Below are 20,708 nucleotides of genomic sequence, written 5' to 3'. Positions count from 1 at the left end.
GGGCTTGAGAGGAACCTCACCGATCTGATATTCCTGGTATCTTTATGAGATGGGTGCTATTGTAAAATGCCTGTATGTGTTGACAAGTAACTTAAGGCACAACGGCTTAAGAAATTATTGGAAGGTTATACATGTAGGATCAGTGTACGAACTCGGATTGTCTAACTACTGAACTTGACTCTTAGCCAAGATACTAAAAGCAAAGTTTTGCTTTTCAAAGCAAACTTCGGGGAGAAAGAGATTCACATAAAAAAAGGTGATTATTCCTCTCCAACGAATGGATCATGGGAACCTCATAAGGAGAAACTATTCTCACGCAGGTTTGCGCATACCCAATAGGAAACATCAGATGATTCCGTGCACACTTAAATGGGCTTCCCAAGTCTTTGAGAAGGTAGCGTGTTATCTATGTGTTAGCTACCTATAAACAAGATAAGTAGAAAAGGCAGGCAAACGGGTTTCCATCTAAACTCTAGATGGAAGAAATCGAATTAAGTTAGTATATTGTCACTTGGCTCACAGAGACAGAAAGTCATTTATTTAGCCAATGCACTCCGTACTCATATCATTTTCCCAGGCAGGTTCCCAATCTCTTGTACCACAAATATACTATGTGCTCATTATGTGCCAGGCATATGCGAATCCTGTGAAACATGCTGATCAAAATTAAGTGTTATTATTTTTTTTAATGTATTGGCCCAGTATGTTTCAGCCACTGTGCTAGAAAAAGTGGATATGGCTCAGTTTTGGCACTTGTCACCAAGCCTGATGACCCAAGTTCAGCCTATGAGATCTACATGAATTAAAGACTGCTATAGCTATAGTCTGACCTCCATATTGGCATCACGTACACACACACACACACACACACACACACACACACACACACACGAATAAAAAATAAGCAAAACAATTAAAAGAAATATTTTCTACAAGTGACAGACAGACAGGCAGGCAGGCAACACTATCTTTCACTTTGATGGGAGGATATGCACCAAATAAAGAAAGTTATATGTAGAGCTTGAGGACAATTATCACATCCTCTAACTAGAAAGCAATCAATCACGCAAGCCAGCAATCTCGTCATAGGAATAAATATCTATTCAATTAGATCATTCAAGCTTGAAAATGGGAGCTACTACAGGCTGCATGTTTGCATCCCTCTAAAATTCAAATGTTGTCATGCCCCTCAGTGATGGCAGGAAGGTGTATGAACAAGAGTGTTGACCTTATGAGAGAGACTGCATAGCACTTGCTTGCCATGGTCGCCTTTTGAGAACTCAAAGTGGCTTCACTCTATATCTCATCTACCAGTGTTCATCTTGGGTTTCCCAGTATTCAGAACAATGAGACATATTTATGTTTATTTAAATTCCATCTCATCTATCATATTCTATTACATCCCCGCCAAGACTATGTATACATTAGTTTTAATTCTTAGCAGCCCCAGATATAAATATTAGAGCCAACGCTATAGAGTATATCTGTTATTGTTAGGCTACTAATTACATGCACCATCTACATGGAAAGAAACCTAAGCATAGACTTCATATTTTTAAATAAAGCTAAAATATAACTAAAGCCACTATTCCTTAAGGAGGAAAACCAAGTCAAGAGAGTCCTGACTCTGTTCTTCTTCTACCCCAACCAGAAAGCAACTCTGGAAAGGAAGTTAATATGGAGACCCATCTGTTATCCTGACATTTTGGTGAGGATAAGGACAAAATTCATCCAAAAAACTCTATTATTAACATTGTCATACAGCTTGGCCTCATTTGAACAGTTAATATAATCCAGTGTCTCTGTAGCTATGGTTCTCATACAAGAATAATTTCAAACTCCAGTGAATTTGCATCAATGTGAACTAACAGATTTGGTTTTTAAATTGTGGCTGGTCCTACTCTGACCTCCTAGACATTTGTAGAACAGTTGCTAAGCATCCTGCATGTATAAGAAAATCTTGACATAAAAAAAATTCTGGTTCAAAATATTGATAGTGTCAAGGATGAGAAACTTCTCTGTAGATGGGCTAGATCTGGAAAGAATTTGGATTCTTCCCACCTCCAAATGCAACACATAGACAAGTCCTAGGGAATCACTCTGGACTTCAGCTTAAATAGTATCAAGTGGCATCTTGTGGACCTCCGGGGAGTGATGCTGGAAGGTGGTCAGAGAGCAGGAAATGGCTTCTAATTAGTACTGTCCTCACAGGATACAACTGCGGAAGACAATTTCCTGTCCCCTTATTGGATGGGAAGATTAATCTGTTACCGAATTCCAGATGAGAGAGATTTTCAAAAGTTTCAAATAGCAGGAGCATAGCCGTAGAGAAGGTAATTACGTGCAATTTGTACAGTGTTCGACAATCAAAATGTAAATATGACAAGTTTATTGCAGTAAAAGCACATGGCGTGTTTACCTTAAAGAGCATCAGACTATAGAAATTCTAATGGTTGCTGACAGCTAACAAGAGTTATCTTTTTGGATTAGAATTTTTTTTCAGACCTGTGGGGTGTAAAGGTAAAAATAACAAAAGATAATTTGACTTTGTAGGGGACTATTATCTATGGTGTTTCTTTTCCCCTGATAAGGAATAATATAGGTATGGTGCTTTAAAAAGACGGATACTTGATAATTACAATGTTGTAGGAAGGTTTATCTGCACAGAAACAATTAACTTGTTTTTTTTTTTGCCTTGATGGTGTTCCAAACCCTTCTAAAACATGATTAGCTCCTCAGTAAACATCCTCTCCTCATAGAATAAGGTGTCTTATTGCAGCATCCAATTTTGTATCTTCATCTCTAGTCTCAAAGGTTATCAAGAACTTATATTTAAAAAAAAGTTTGCCAATTCCCACCAAAGAACGAAATCCTAGCTTCTGCCATTGGTTATCTGTGAAGTTCATCACCCAGTTTAACAGAGAATAGGCATTCAACAAATAAAACTTTTGGTCCTCCCTTTCCTTTCTCCAATATTTACAGATGTTCCTTTTTCTCTCCTTTATTGCTTTATTTCCAGAGCCCGAGTGAAGAAACTATGGGACTCATTTAATGGGATGGCCACAATCAATATGTTTTGATTCAACATCAACCTCCTGACTAGGTACCAGATAATTACGCTTTTGCAACAAGCGTATATAATAGAAAATTCGGGGAGCCATAAAGACCTAGCTTTGTTGCTGACTCTGAAAGCTTAATGTCTACCTGCCCCAATGTCTAACCAGCACACATAGGCCAATTCCACCTACTCCTAACATGATCAGCTCCCTTTCCACTCTTCTTTATTAGCATCTTTACTGTAGACCCTCTGTACGGAAGGCAAACAAGCTCCCTGGTAGCTGACAGGCAATGTCTAGGAATGAAAACAGCATGCAGAAGATTCTTGGAATGAATGGTATTCCAGTCCCGTAGCTGTTTCCGTAACAATGGTTGGTCTGGCTGCTACCTGAACTGTAAATCTCCAGCTGACATCATAGCTGTAGTGAAATGTTATAACTGTGGGCTGCCCAAATCACACCCCCCAATCTAACTGTACTCTAGTTACTACACGATCCTCCTTCATTTTAGCCAAAGACATTAGAAAAAGATTTGGGATAGTTTATGTTGCTTTGGATACTGGAGTGGATGATAGATTTGTGGTCATATTAAACATGATATATACATGATTGTCAATTATAGGACATATAATATCATTTGTTCCAAAGAGTTTGAAGGAGGAAACTTAAAACTCATTATTGCCTGCTCCCAATCATTGCGGATTTAGAGAATGAGTCACCTAGCATAATTCCTCAGGAAAAATGGGAATAATTTGCAGAGTTAGAGTCATTTTCCCTTCTCAAAAAGCCAGCTCCTATGAAATATTTAGTCAGCACTTATAAATATAAAGTCAGATGGGCAGTGGTGGTGGTACATACCTTTAGTCCCAGCACTCATGCGGCACAGACAGGCAGGTCTCTGGGTTCAAGGCCAACCTGTCCTACAGTGAGAATTCCAGGAGCTACACAGGGAAATCCTGTCCCAAAGACAAAACAAAATAGAAAAGGAAAGAAAAGGAGAGAGAGAGAGAGAGAGAGAGAGAGAGAGAGAGAGAGAACACCAAAATCTTGGATCCATTGGTACATCCCATGTAAAGAACAATCTACACAGAAATTTCTTTTGTACCCACGTACCTATAGCAACCCTTGTTCATAAACAAGGTGGAATCTGTATAAGGTTATTTGTTTGAAGAATTGTGAAACAATACAGAAACCCACCAACCAAAAGCTGGTGAAGTAGACTACAGTATTCTATACAGTGAAACAAAATACCTCATGGCAAAATAAAATAAAATAAAATAAAGACATGAAAAAAAGGCAAAAGTACATATGGAATGAATGCCAGTTATCCAGGATGTGTTGTTAGGAGAAAAATAAGATACCTATGAAGGTAAGTTTAGAGATGCTACACCTTCACCATGGTAGCTCAAGATCACATACTGGAAAGAAAGGTTAAGGGGAATTTGGGGAAGTCTGCCCAGAGAAAGTAGATCCCTATTGTCTTAAGTTTTTATATCATTCAGTGCTAACTTTCAACTCCTGAGTCAACTACATTTCTATCATTTACCCCAAGCCTTCCCTTACATCCCTCAACATCATTCTGGCCCTGAAGAAGAAAATAGGGGTAATTATGAGATGGACACTAAGTTCTTAAGACAATGTAAAGAAACATTTAAGAACATATTCTTTTCAAACCAAGCAGGCACCAGGCACTGTTTTAGTCCTAAGGCTAAAACAGTAGTCAGAAACAGCCAACGTAACTGCACCTACCAATTGCAATTTAGTTACTTCAATGAAATAATCAAATTAGCTTAGTTATGGTGAAATCTAATTGGTATTGTGACAGCTAAGCCTTAAGCATCTTCTTCAGTCAGTCATAGAAACCAGGACTCAGTATTCCCAGTGCTTAAATCCCTAAAGCCCTAATTGTTTGCTGTAAACCATAATAGAATGTGGGCCAGTGATAAATTAAGTCTTATTCCTGGTTCAGCACCAACTACAAACCTAACTAGGTAAACTTCTTGGCATTAGTCTTTCTAATTTAAAATAATAATAATAATAACATGTTGTTAAGACATTAAGGATGCAGTCATTATGATAATTAAGAAAATAGTGAAGCACCTGATTCTTCCGCCTACTGTAAAGAACAGCTCTATGTCATGCCTCGGATTCACCACCCTGTAGATCCCTTATAAATTCAGACACATAATTTCCGCCTTAAAAATGGATGAAAAAGTCAGGTCCAATAGTAAGTACATGTGCTAGGAAAGAAATCAATGTTGGTTAATGCTTTCAGATCTTGATTGAAAACTGCCTGGGGAAGAACATTTTTAAATAATTATGCTTGCATTCTGTTCACATTAATTCACTCAATTTTTGGCCTCAAGTTTTTTGCTATTTTGTTCTTGTTAAATTCTATCTTGCGAGTGTCTAGTATGTATAGAATGCTGTTATCACTATCCGGTTTTGTTTTTGTTTTTTGCAATGAAGACTTTTGAAAATTTCCTATTTCTTGGAAATAAAAAAGAAATAGATATAACTGAAGAGTAGTTGACAGCCTAAGTGCCATTCCAGTAGACACGGGAGATTGAGCGAACTGCAGCTGACAGTTGAAAACAGAAACAGACAACATAATGAAAGCACAGATAGATGTGGGCCAACAGCCGTTAGGCGGAGCTCGGCCAACTCTGCAGTTGATACTTTGTAAAGAACCGAATCTTACTACACGCCCATGAAGGTTTCATTGCAAATCGTTTGTTTAACTTCATGCGCGAATTATGAAAACACACCAATTTCCAAACTATCGAGACCTATTCTGGACCCAAGTTGTTTAAAGTGACTGGAGCTCAGGAACATCTCTTTTCAATTAGCTCTGAAGCCTCTTTCAACAGCCTTTCATAAATAGGCCAACATTAATGGCATGCTCGGCCTCAGTGCTGCTTCTAATGGAAATGCACAATGGGCCTTGCGCCATGCCTGCAGGGGCAAACATCTTCCACTTCAGACAGATACAATGAGAAGTTTCGCCAGCTATTCTAGGGCTCACACTTTTGGGTCTCAGGTTTAGCTCATTGCTAATCAATGCCTGTGTTTTTTTTTAATTACATCGTGCAATCAGTAATGATTTGTCAATCGCTGAACCTGGGCGATCTTCTAAACCGTCACTAATGTAAACAACTGAAAAGACAAGGTAACCTTAGCTGCCAGGCCTCTACCCTGGAATAGACGTTTCCCTGATAAAAAGGAATTGCTGAGTTGGAAAAAGGGGAATGAAAGATCTTATATATAAGATGCAGCAAACCTTAGGGTGGGTCCTTTCATTGTCCTGAACGCTGGACTAAAATCATGCTCACCAGGATGTCTATTCAGTGCTGATAATTTTCTTGTCACCTCTCAATGAATGTCCTGGTTTATACTAAACACTCAATGGATATTGATTAATACACTAAGAGCAAGTTTTAACTTTTAGACTATAGATAAATACCTCCCTCTGGTAGATAAAAGAAATTCTGAAGTTGATTTTTGTATGTCGCTGAACACAGATAAGATGCTGAGGCTATACAGCGGACAGGCTATGATTTTGCATTTGAGACAGAAAATCTTATTCTTCCATCAATGATGCCTATAATAGTAAAACCAATAATGATAAAGATATACTTATAAATTTCACAGTGGTGAATCATTAAGAACAAACCAGTCAAAGTAGACTGAGTCATGTGTTTTGTTTTGTTGGTGGTGGTGGTGGTGGTGGTGATGTTTGTGTGTGTGTGTGTGTGTGTGTGTGTGTGTGTGTGTATCTGTCTGTCTGTCTGTCTGTCTGTCTGTGTTGTAGTAGGCCAAACAGTAAATGTCTTAAGCTTCAAGGGCATATCAGGTCTATATGTCAGCCATAAGATCCAAGGTTATAAATGCATGAGTATTATGGGGAGAGATAAAAAGCAAAGGAACTTGTAAATGGTGAGTGCCACCTTGTTCTTGTATAACTTGGCTTACAGAAATGTAGTCAATGGACCCCAGTTTGTTCAGAATTAGAACCCTAGTGTAAGAAATTGCAAACCATTTAAGACCAGCACATTCTGAGCTACAGTGGTATATGTCTATTAGTGTATGTAGTCAGAGAGAATTCTAAGTATTGGCAATATAACAATGGTAGAAAACAAACTTAAAAGCAATCTAGAAATTAAAATGCTGGGTTAATCTGGTGACTATTGAATTGCAATACTATCTTGCTTAGCTGGAAAGAAAAGGTGCTCTATTTATAAATTAATGGACTGAGAGACACAATACTGGTAAGCTTCTTCTGAGGTAAACTTAATCAGTAGAGATACAATTTCTCTTCTGAGATAAATTGTGAGTTATTCCACTTGCAAAATAGAATCAAGCGTAGCCTTAAAATCCCTTTGAAGAGCGAGATTCTGTATTGTCTTAAATACATCACTTTGGGAAGCACTGCAGGCATTGTCATTAGAGCTAGAAAGATAGTTTATGAGCTCTACTACACTACAAGACTCAACCGAGAGTTCCAAGTATGAAACAGAAGAGGTACAGCGTTGAAAAGGAAGAAGCCAAAGTACCATTCTGCAACTGCACAGTAGTAATCAATGCAAAGATAACTCAGAGTAGAAACATGGATTCAGAGTCAGAATACTCGTATAAGTTGCTTTCCTTCACCCAAGGAGCTCTACTTTAGTGTGCTGAAAATCAATGAGACAACCTTACCCAGCCTGGGTTAGGTCTTACACTGCCGTAACACGGCAACAACAATGATAGCAATAATACTATTAAGGGGATGAGGGCTTCAATACCTAGGTCAAAAGTTCTCAGTCTGAAACCTCAATCTTTCTCAAATTGAAACATCTAGAAATAAAAGTAATAATGTACAAACTCCAAGTAAAGAAAACCGGGCCAGAAAAGATGTATCACACTTAGTAAGAATTTTTACAAGAAAAATAATTAAGAGGGATTTTTTGAATCACAAATTACATAATAAAAGTACAAAACCCTTAATGTTTTGATAAGAACATTAAAATTAACAAAAAATTAGCTCTTCGTGGTAGTACACAGCTATAATTCTCGCATTCAGAAGCTGAGGTAGGTGGATTGTTCTGAGTTCCAAGGCGCTGGGCTAGATAGGTGTAGTAAGGCAAACAAATATACATGGTTAGAAAGGTAAAATAAAATATAATAAATAAATTATAATATAATATATTAATTATTATTTAATTATTATAATTATTATAAATATAATATAAAATTAAATAACCATTGAACCTCCAAAAACAAAGAAACATTGTAGACATAAAAATATTTTGTTTAGTTTTCTTTGTGTTGAGAATTTCCCATATGTATATAATAAAATATAATATGTATACCCCCATTTTCTCCTTCAAACTCTCCCTAACACAAAGCAACTAATTTCTAAATACAGCTTAACAATAAAAAAAAAAGTAGTTCTACAACAGTATTTCGAATCAATAAAGTTCTTCCTTTGAATGACAGTCACTAAGTCAGTTAACCTTTTGGAGGAAAAGCTAGATCTTTATATGCCAAGATAAATTTAGAATTGACTAAAGCAGTGCATGTAAAATGGGTTTCACAGATACTCTGTGGGCTAAATGGTCTGAGAGGAGATGATTCCGCAGTAGCAACAAGCACACCCTGCAGTCAGGGTTGCTAACTCCACCCTAAAGAATCCCTAAAAGAGGGATTCTTGGAGAAGGGCCTGATTGGAAGGCCAGGAGGGGATACACAAATGAAGCCAGAGTCCCTGGTACTGTCAGAAAGTAAAGAAAGGCTTAAGTAACAAAGGATTGGCAACCGTCACAGGAACATAGAAGCCAACCAAAACAGTACTTACTGCCCAAACCGGAACAATTGGAGCAACAGAATAAATAGTGCTCTACTGGATTATAACCCAAAGCAGGAAAATATCCGCCAATCTCTAAAGGCGTAAACAAACACTTAAAAAGGATAAATAAATGAAGAAGAAAGGACAAAGCTCCTGAAGAGAAGCAGCCCAAATGATTTCAGTAAGCTATTTCCCCTCCCAGGAAAGTGGATTTAATTGCTCATGACTTAACTGTAAGCTGTACCTGGTGACTTCCTTCCTTTTTTATTTTTTTCTTACCTTCTCACATACATTATATCCCAACTGCAGTTTCCACTCACACCTCTCCTCCAAGCCTTTCCAAAACCGACATACACACACACACACACACACACACACACACACACACACACACACACAGACCTCCCTCCCTTATCTCCCAGATCCATCCCTACTGTTTTCCTTCTGGAAGGGCAGTCTTCCCAGGTCTATTAAACAAACATGGCATATCAAGTTACAATAAGACTAGGTACAAACCAACACTAGACTAGATGATGCAACCCAGTAGGAGGAAACGGGTCCCCAAAACAGGCAAAAGAGTCAGAAACAGACCCTACTATCACTGTTAAGTGTCCCCCCAAAATACCAAGCTACACAATCATAACGTACATACAGAAGACCAAGGTCAGACACATACAGGCTCCCTGATTGTCAGTACAGCCTCTATGCGCCCCTATGAGCCTGGTTAATTGATTGTGTTGGCAATTTTCTTATGGTGTCCTTGACCCTTATGGCTCCTACAATCCCTGCCTTCTGTCTTCTGTTGAACTCTCAGATTCTCCAAGCTCCACACAATGTTTGGCTGTGGTCTACCATCAGTTGCTGTATGAACCCTCTCTGATAATGAATATGCTAGGCTCCTGTCTACAAGAATAGCAGAGTATCATTAGAAATCATTTCATTCACTTTTTTTTTTGCCAGTCATGTTTGGTTCTATCCTAGGTTTCTAGGCTATAGAGCCTCTGGTTCCTGGCCTTACAGGCAGAGGTGGTTTCCTTCTCACACCATGGGACTCAATTGGATAAGTCATTGGGTGACCATTCCAACAAGTTCCTCGCTACCTTTACCCCAGCACACCTTTTAGGTAGGACAATGTAGAACCAAGGTTTTATGTCTGGGTTGGTATCTCAATCCCTCCACTGGAAACCTTGTCTGGTTACCAAAGGTGGCTGGTTCAGGGTTATTACTAGATATTTTCACCAGAGTCACCTTCATAGAGTCCTCAGAGATTCCATTCCACTAGGTTTTTACCTTACCTCCGAAGTATCCCCAATTCCAGTCATCTCTCCCAGTACTCTCTCCCTCCATCCCTAACACACCTGTTCTCTCATGTTCCTATCCGCATCCACCCCCAGTTTGCCCTCAACAACTATGCTATTTCCCTGTCCCAGGTGCATCCTTTAAGATTTTCTTGTTGTGTATATTGTAGCATGCTTGTCCTTTACAGTTAATATCCTCTTATACGTGAGACTACACTATGTTTGTCTTTCTGGGTCTAAATTGTCTCACACAGGATGATTTTCTTTTAGTTCCATCCATTTTCCTGCAAATGTCATGGTGTTACCTTTTCAATAACTGAGTAATACTCCATTGTATAAATGTACCACATTTTCTTTATTCATTCTGCACTTGAAGAACATCTAAGTTGTTCCCAGTTTCTGGCTATTACAAATAAAGCTGCTATGAAGATAATTGAGCAACTGTCATTGTGGTAAGGTGAAGCATCCTTTGGGTATAAGCCCAAGAGTGCTATAGCTGGGGATTGATTTAAGTCGGTTCCTAATTTTCTGTCAACCACCATATTGATTTCCACAGTGGTGGAAATGGAGGAGTGTTCCCCTTACTTCACATCCTCACCAGCGAGAGCTATCCCATGTGTCCTTGATCGCAGCCATTCTCACTGCTAAGGTGGAATCTCAAGAATTATTTTGCTTTGCATTTCCCTAATAGATGTTGAACACTAAGGATGCTGAACATTTCTTTAAGTGTTTCTTTGCCATTTGAGATTCTTTTCTTGTCAATTCTCTGCTTACATCTGTATCCCATTTTTAATTGGATGATTTGGTTTGTTGATGCCTAGTTTCTTGGGTTCTTTATATATTTTCGATATTAACCCTCTGTCAAATGTGGAGTTAGTGAAAATCTTTCTGGGGAAAGATGGGCTTGCTATTTTGTTCTATTAGCAGTGTCCTTTGCCTTACAGAAGCTTTTCAGATTCATGAGGTCCTGTTTATTGATTGTAGATCTTAGTGTCTGTGCTACTGAAGTTCGATTCAGGAATTTACCTCCTGTAACACTGTGTTCAAGGTTATAACTTGCTTTCTCTTCTATCAGATTCAGTGTATCTGGTTTTATGATGAAGTCTTTGATGCACTTGGATTTTATTTTTCTGCAGGGTGATAGATAATGGATCTATTTGCAGTCTTCTATATATCAAAAAGACCACCACTATTTGTTACAAATCCTTTCTTTTTGCCATAGTACAGTTTTGGCTTTATCAAAAATAAGGTGTCCATAGGTATGTGGTCTTTGATTCAGTTCTATTGATCAACCTGTCTGTTTTCATGCCGGTACTATGCAGTTTTTATTACTATTTCTCTGAAGTGCAGGTTGAAGTCAGGTATGATGATACATCCAGAAGTTCTTTTATTGTCTAGTATTGCTTTAGTTATCCTGAGTTTTTGTTGTTTTTCCATATGAAGTTGAATATTGTTCTTTCAAGGTACACAAAGAATTGTGTTGGAAATTTGGTGAGGATTCCATTAAAACTGTAGCCAACTGATGGCTTTTGGTAAAATGTCCATTTTTACTAAATTTGTCTTACTGAGTACGGGAGTCCATTCGTGAGTCTGGGCGATTTTTCCAGACTTGAAGTTCTTGTCATGTAAGTCTTTCAGTTGCTTGCTTAGAGTTACTGAAGATGTTTTACATTATGTTAGACTATTGTGAAAGGTGTTTTCCTGATTTTATTATCATCCTGTTTGACATTTCTATTTTAGAGGACTACTAATTGGGGGGGGGGTGAAAAAACTTCAGTTTCCATGAATTTGTAGGTTTTCTATTGTTTTTGTTGATGTTGATGCCCAGCTTTTTAAATTCATGGGGATCTGATAGGATACAAGAGTTAATTTTATTATACCTGTTTAGACTTAATTTGTGACAAAACATGTGGGCAATTTTGGAGAAAGTTGTTTGAGATGTTGATAAGATGGTGCATTCTTTTGTGTTTTGATGAAAAGCTCTGTAGATAAGTCCATTTAATTCACAATGCCTGTTAACTCTTTATTTTTGTTAGGTTTTGTCTGGGTGACAAGTCCATTGGTGAGAGTGGTACATTGAGATCTCCACCTATTAATGTATTAGGTTTGGTGTGATTAAAGCTTTAGCCATATTGCTTTGACAAATATCCCTTGTATTTTGAGGACATAAATTGAGAAGTCATCATGGTGGATTTTTCCTTTGATGAGTATAAAGAGTCTTTATCTTTTGAATAATTTTCATTAGAATTCTGTTTTGGTAGATATTAGAATAGCTATATCAGCTTGCTCCATGGGTTCATTTGATCAAGAAATCTTTTTCCAACACTCTACTATGAGGTAAATCTTTACTACGATGTCTATCATTGATGTTGAGATATGTTTTAAGTATGCAGCAGAATGATGGATGCTGTTTTTACATCCATTCTGTTAGCATTTGTCTTTTCATTGGAGAGGAGACAATTGACATTAAAATATATTAATGATCAAAGATTCTTAATTGCTGTTATTTTGTTGGTGGTGTTTTTGCTGGTAGTGGTATTGGCGGTGGTAGTGGTGATGCTGGTGTGTGTGTGTGTATGTGTGTGTGTGTGTGTGTGTGTGTGTGTGTGTTGTGTGTGTTGTGTGTATGTGGGTGTATGTGTGTGTATGTGTGTGTATGTGTGTGTGTGTGTTTTCCTTCTTTTGCTTTTGCTGGTGTCAGACTATTTATCTCCCATGTTTTCATTGGTGTAGTTAATTAACCTCCTTGCATTGGAGTTTTCTTTCAGTACACTCTACAGCATTGGATTTGTAAGTAGATAATGGCTAAATTTTACTTTGTCACGAAATATTGTGTTTTCTCCATCTGTGGCGATTGAAGGTTTTGCTGAACTGTCATCTGTGGTCTCTTAGAGTTCAATTTATCAAGAAAAGGAAAGTATGGTAAACAGGAGAAACAAGGACCACATGAAACTATATCACACATACAAGAGTTACTAAGATGTGGGGGTTGGGGATTTAGCTCAGTGGTAGAGCGTTTGCCTAGCAAGCACAGGGCCCTGGGTTCGGTCCCCAGCCCCCGGGGGAAAAAAAAAAGAGTTACTAAGATGTATGACCAAGTGTAATGAGGTGTTCTGAATAGGATCCAGGAACAGACAGTATTTATTAGGTGAAAATGTGGAAAAATCAAATAAATAATATTCATGTTAGTGAGAACATATCAAAGTGCTGGAGAGATAACTCAGTGGTTAAGAACACTTACTGTTCTTTGAGCAGACCCATTAGATTTCTTCCCTCACTTGGACACTCACAACTGTCTATTACTCCACTTACAGGGACTCTGATGCTCTTTTCTAACTTCTGTTGGCAGGAGGCACACACAGTACATACACATATATGTGTAATGAAAACATTCATATACATGCAATTAAAAATCAATGAATAATTTTTACAAGTAAGAACCATCAATGCTGGCTCATTAGTTATGACAAATGTCTCATACTAATATAAAATATCAAAAACAGTAATATTAGTATGCAGATTATTAGATACTTTTATAATATATTTTTCAATTGTTCTATACAACTATTCTACAGTTTTAAATATGTTAATAGTTACTGGATCACTGAGTAGAGGTACCTGAGAGACACATCCAGAGCATGTCCAATACAGAGGTCAATGCTAGCAGCAAACCACTAAACTGAGACCAGGACCCCCTTAGGAGGAATTAGAGGAAGTATTGAAAGAGTTGAAGGAGCTTGCAACCCCATAAAAACAACAATGCCAACCAATCAGAGCTTCCAGAGACTAAACCACTACTGAAAGACTATACATGGACTGACCCAGGGCTCCAACTGCATATGTAGCAGAGAATAACCATGTTGGGGCACCAGGTGAAGGGGAAGCCCTTGGTCCTGCCAAGGTTGGACCCCCAGTGCAGGAGAATATAGGGGGGGAATAATGGGGATGTATAGGGGGAATACCCGTATGGGGGAGGGGGAAGGGAGGGAATGGGGACTTATGGACAGGAAGCTGGGAAGAGGAATAACATTTGAAAAGTAAGTAAAGAAATATATCTGGGCTGGAGAGATGGCTCAGCGGTTAAGAGCACTGACTGCTCTTCCAGAGGTGTTGAGTTCAAATCCCAGCAACCACATAGTGGCTCACAACCACTTGTAATGGGAATCTGATGTCCTCTTCTGGTATGTCAGAAGACAGCGACAATGTACTCACATACATTAATAAATAAATTAATAAATAAATCTAAAAAAAGAAATATATCTAATAATTTTTTTTTAAAAAGTGACTCATTAGATGAGGAACATGGATTCCTAGATTTTTAGGACTGTTCCTGCCTTAGAAAAGTGCAATAGCTAACTATTACTTGTTTGGTTACAAAACAATGCCAAGATCAGTGACAAACGTAACTACTTATTATCCAATAACTGGTCTACAGTTTGTTGCAATGGCTATTTTTATGTGCAGAATGTAGGAATGCTGGGAAAACTTTGCTCCGCCGTGGGTCCTCCTCAGTCTTTCAAATAGAGCAGGATCCTGGATGCCCATTAGTACTGATGTTTAGAAGCTACTAAAAGAATGTACAAAAACAAATGCCCTCTACAACTCTGATTCATTTACACACTTAGGTTGGTGGAAGCATACTTCATGAGAAAGTTAACATGATTGGCCAAAGATCATCCTTTCTCTGAGGTGTAAGTAAATGAGTACTTCGTGAAAAATATTCTAATCCACAGCAATGACAATTATCCCAAAGAGGTCACAAATGGCTCACAGATGCTATTTTCTTTCTTTTCTTTTCTTTTTTTCAGAGCTGGGGACCGAACCCAGGGCCTTGCACTTGCTAGGCAAGCACTCTACCACTGAGCTAAATCCCCAACCCCCAGATGCTATTTTCTATGTGGGTATAATTGATTAGCATTCACCTTTTAAATAATGGGAAACATATTGAAGGCCATCCATAATGCAGGCAGGGTGAGTCAGAGTAGGAGACCCACTCCTCTTCCTCCAGGACAACTTACTGAAATGCAGTAAGCAATTTTCTATGAGCCCTTGAACTATCCGTAATGTAATAGCCTGGAAATCTCTAACTGTTCTATGTTAATCTTCATGTCCTACAACTCACAAAACATTCGGAAGGCACTAGAGAGGTTAAGCAAAGTGGGAATGTTTATATGTGCATATATGTGTGTATATGTGTATGTATATGTTGCCTGAGTTGCAGAAGAGACAAGGTGTCCCCATAGGCTTAAAATATTTACTACATCCTTTTCAGAAAACCTACTGAAATTGCTATTAGAAATAGAAGCTTTACTCAGGTATTTTAAGAGGCATTCAGGGTATTTTTTTAAGGTGACTAAATACATTTTAATGATTATATCAGTTTTTTTATTACCCTGAAATGGCTACTCTTAATCATTCAATGGAAAGTAATATAATATATATGCTAACCAAATATTTGTGGCAACATTTAAATGGGTCGATTAATTTCTATTACCGTCTATCAACTATGTAAAATAATGATTCTCATTTTGATTATCACACCTTCATACAAGCATGCATGAACACAGAACCTACTAAGTTTGACTTCTCAAAGTGAACCCTGAGAATCTCTTTTAGTCCCAGGAGGTCATTCACGTGCTGGTTTTGGGAGCTACTGCTACTAAATACAGGTTTTTTTTTCCTTCAACAACTACTGCTTGGGGCAATTTGATTTCTGTTAGGTACACTGGGGTAGACAGGACAGGCGAGGCCCCTTCAAGTTCCAGAACAAAGCATCCTGCAATCCTTGACATGGCAGAGGCTAAGGAATTGAAAACACAATCGCTTCTCGGCCTTTTGGCTAAGATCAAGTGTAGGAATTGAAAACACAGAGGGTTAGATGAGATTAAGGCACATAGACCCCCTTTCTCTGCATAGACATGGATCATTGCAAACTGCACCTCTGCAGTGGGAGGAAATGGACGATCTACTTATCATGCACAAGGGTTAATGTCTGCCCTGCTTACCTTTCTGCTGAAGAACTGCTTCCACTCCGGACAAGGCAGGTGGCAGCTTGTCCGGGCTGTCAATCAGCATGAGGTTCAACGGGCCCATAGACTGACTGAAATGAATACTCCAGTTCTGAATTCTGAAGCCCGTTCTCAAATTTATGTATCTGCTCTTGTTTCTTCTAGTCCAATACTGAAACTAGGCCTAGGGAGCTCTCCATCACTGACAAGCTCTTGTTCTAAATCTAAGAACTGCTTATCAGTCATCTCCTTCTACTATTTTGTTCTTTTCTTGTTATTGCTCTGTCATTTGGGTAGGGGAAATTACAACATGGGATTAAACGTGATTAAATGCTAGCTGGTGGTGGTGGCAGGGATGGTGGTGGTAGCAATGATTGTGGTGATGGTGGCAGTAGTGGTGGTGGCTATATAGGAAGATACTGGACATTGGCCTCTGGCATTCACACACACACACACACACACACACACACACACACACACACACACCTTCATTTCAAACCTCTGTTTTCTCTGGCACTATAGTCTCATTTGCTAACATTCAGACTTTCACCCTCTGCCAAATTGACACTCTGTAGGGTTCATAATAAGGCCTTTTCCTCCCCACCAGCTTCCCACATGACTCCCGATTTTTGACTCTTTCTCACAGTTTCAGAATCTCGTTTTCCATCCCTTGTTTGGCTCTTCAACAACACAGAAAACCATGAGCAACAAGGGTTTCTAGAGACAGAGCATGGCTGACTGTAGTGTTTATTGGTTTGTGTTTACTGTGTGTGTCTCCTTCATATACTTAATCACATATTTCTCTGTTTCCTCCATGTGAGGTAAGTAAAACAGAAGTTTGGACTTCAAGACCTGTATAAGAATGACATGGGTTTTCAGAGAGGTTCTCAGGCGCAGCAATATTACTGCCTCTCTTGGCAACGTCAGCAGAAGGGTCTCATTTTAATGACTGAGTGAGCAGGGAACAGGGATGCCACCAAGCCCTGTAGAATGCACAGCACACACCCTGAAAATCTACAGCACTTACGTGGCCCCAAATGCAAACATACTGTTCTTGGGAAATGCTGGTTTATACACATTAATAGCATTGTGAAGGGAGTTGGCACTTAGTAAGCTCTTGTGTACATTAGTCATCATTGTTTTCATTTATTAGCAAATGTTCACAATACTAAATAATGAGTTTCCCTGTGACGTTTCCTACACTTTTATCATGTACTTTGATCGAATTTGTCCCACTATCATTGCTTGTCCCATCCTCCCGTGTCTTACAAATTCTGCCCAGACAAGCCCTTTTCTTTTTCCTGTCCTTTTCAGTATCTAGATGATATCTGTAGATCTGGATGACACATGAAATAAAACCTTCACTACTTGTTCTTCCTTCCAATGTTTAATACCTCTTTCTAGGATCTTTCTCAGTCTCTAGTGTAACTATCCACCCATTTATTTCCTCAGGTCATGGACCTGAAAATCATTCTGAATCCTTTCCTCTCTATCCTATCTTGCTTTCCAGTTGCTGAGAAAACAATGAGCAAAAGTAATGCCAGAAAACACAACAGTTATTTAGACTTCTGGTTATAGTATAACATAGAGGTAAGCTGAGGCAAAAACTCAAAGAAACCCAGAGAGAGGAACTAGAACAGATGCCACTGAGGACCGCTGCTTGCTGGCCTTCTCTCTATCATGGTTGCTGTCAGAAAACAAGGGACATATCAAAATACCCACTTTAATGTGGGTGCTAGAGATCTAAACTAGGGTCTTCATGCATATGCATCCATGGCATGGAAACAATTCTTTAATCACTCATGCATAGTACTTTACGAAGGGCAAAATTCTGAACAAGTAGAAATCTGTGGACTTGAAGAGTACTATGTTATCAAAATTCTAATTCAAAAATGACCTCATCTTATGATATATAAAGGAGAAACCATTTCAATCAATATGGCTTGTTGAAGTAATGTCCTTACTTACTTGTAAAGGGACACTAGCCTTGCTGTACCCTCCCACGTGTCTTGGCAATGTACAATATGGGGCAAAGGCTCCATATAAAGGGGCATAGGAAAATTCATTTCAACACAAGACATCAGCACTGCAGTTCTCTTGGTCTCTCTCCCCATCAAAACAACATCTCTTTTGCTATGGCTGCAAGAAACTTGCAGTTGAGGTGGGACTATCCTAAATCCATGCACCTGGAAGAGCCATTATTTGAAAACCAAAGGACTGGGACCCAATGCCTCATCTTACTTCATAATCCTGGAAATATTTAAACACAAAATTCCAAAAATGGAATGGAAAGGGCAAACTAAAGATATCCTTACAGGAGTTCAGAAAGGCCATAAAGGAAAAGGATCAGTGACTGCTCACTTCAGTTTACTTAAAGCCCTTCATGCAGAATCCATCTGGGTACTTCTGGATAAATTTGCTCCAGGAAACAGGGAGCTAAGAGTCACTCACAAGAGCTCCAACCTTGTATCTTAGAACTATGCTAATTACACTTCCTTTAGTCATTTCCATCATTCATGCAAGAATTATTTTGTTTAGTTGAGATGATGACTAGTCTCTGCTGATTGGTTACTCACCCTATTTTGCATAACTATTATTCAGCCAAGGAAACAAGGAAGAGCTTGGGGCCAGGCAAGGTGTTGTCCATGCATCTGCTGGCTTGTTCACTCCGTGACTCCCCAGTAAAAGATATCTGGTAACCACACAGAGACAGATCCTACAAGAAGCTTGAGAACACATAAGCAAACTCTCTCATCTTGGAAAACTGCCTTGAGTTTTGCCCCCTCTCGCTCTTCTTTCCCCACCTGCAGGTTTTTTTGTTCTTCGGCTGTGACCCCGCAAATAAAGAAGCTGAGACTCACACAAAAGCACCTGTGGTGACTGGATGAACTGCTAATTATGAAATTTGGATACACCATCTGGGCTAACATTTGGCTGAGGACAGCTGAAACTCTCAGCGCTTCTGAGAAAATCTATGAATTTTTTTCCTATTAATTATTATATGACTTTCCTCAAGCTGGCCTTCCCTGTCACTTCTCCCTGCTTATTCAAACGCTATCACTTCTCCAAGGTTCCGCCAAGTCCCTCCTTCCCCAGTGTGCTTGCTCTGACCTCCCAGTCAACCTTGTGAATCCCATTTGCTATTATAGCCAGTGCCCAAATGTCTAGTGATTTCACAGGTACAAACTCTAACTCCTGCTTGTAGCAGCCATGAAGTACCGTATACTATCCCTTTCTTGAACAGCACCTGAATGTGTATTACATTATATCGCACCCATTTCAGGACACTACTACATTGAGTCATTAATCTGTGAAAGGCAAGAACCAAGCATTACCCTGTACCAGCATCTGAGAATCGGTTTGCCTCTATGAGACTACTATGTACGAAGGATGAAACAATATAAAATGTATACCAAGAACCACAAAGTTTTTCAACAAATCTTTTAGTGTGGTGACCAGAGACCCTCTAACAGAACCTTACAGAAGACTATCTTTCTAGATAAATGGAAGATGAAATCATTGGAGGGCAGAGTACTTTCCAAACATAAGCATCTAGTGGAGGGTAGATAAGGTCTTTTTTTCTTTCTTTTTTTTTTTTTTTTTGGTTCTTTTTTTCGGAGCTGGGGACCGAACCCAGGGCCTTGTGCTTCCTAGGTAAGCGCTCTACCACTGAGCTAAATCCTCAGCCCCCTTTTTTTCTTTCTTATGTCTCTAACTAACTGCGCAAGAGCAGTTTTGTTACTGTACTCAAGGCTATTCTTCCCGATTGCTAGTGTTCTTCCTTGACCAGTTAATCACAGATGCACATGCAGGCATAACCACAGGGAGGTTATCAGTTCCTTTGGGGTGCCCTCTCCTGATTGGGGTTTTTCCCAGAATCTATAACCAAAACATTTCCCCACGACCTCAGGGCATCCTTTCAACAATTACTCGAGATGGATTGGCTTGTGTACTTGTCCCTACCAAGGCGTAATTGCTCCTTTGGTCTTTGATTTTTCTCGGGCATCATTATGCAATTACCATTACACCTCTAGCCTGAAGAACTGGCCACACCACCGGACTCCTTAGAAGTGTTGCCAAGTCCGCTGCTGGTGTTAGTGCCTAGGCTGAGGCAGGCAGGGTAACATGGCCCTCTCCTAGGGACTAGAATTGCTCTTTTTCTTTCTAAGCTTGAGGTCAAAATCTTTGCTACATTTAAATCAGTGCCAGTTACCCCTCCAGCCAGAATGTTATCACATTTTCAGAACATGTTATTTTTCTCAGAGTTCCATGTATCAGAGGCAGGAAAGCAGGATAAATGCTACCTGTGTGGGTGTCCACTGAGGGCATGGGCCTGGCTAACATTTGATGGGGTGACAATTCAACATCTTGTACTAAGTATGTTCCCCCACACTTTCTGAAATTAAAAAAAAAAACGTATTTTTAATATACAAAAATGTATTAATGGGACAATGTGATGTTTTAGCATATCATAGAATAGGTAAACTGGACTAAAGGCATCTATGACCTTAAATACTAT

The sequence above is a fragment of the Rattus norvegicus genome, chromosome 9 (assembly GCF_036323735.1).
Source record: "Rattus norvegicus strain BN/NHsdMcwi chromosome 9, GRCr8, whole genome shotgun sequence".
In the NCBI taxonomy this organism is placed as follows: Eukaryota; Metazoa; Chordata; class Mammalia; order Rodentia; family Muridae; genus Rattus; species Rattus norvegicus.
The sequence above is the reverse complement of the archived record's forward strand: the minus strand, read 5'-3'. Positions refer to the sequence as shown.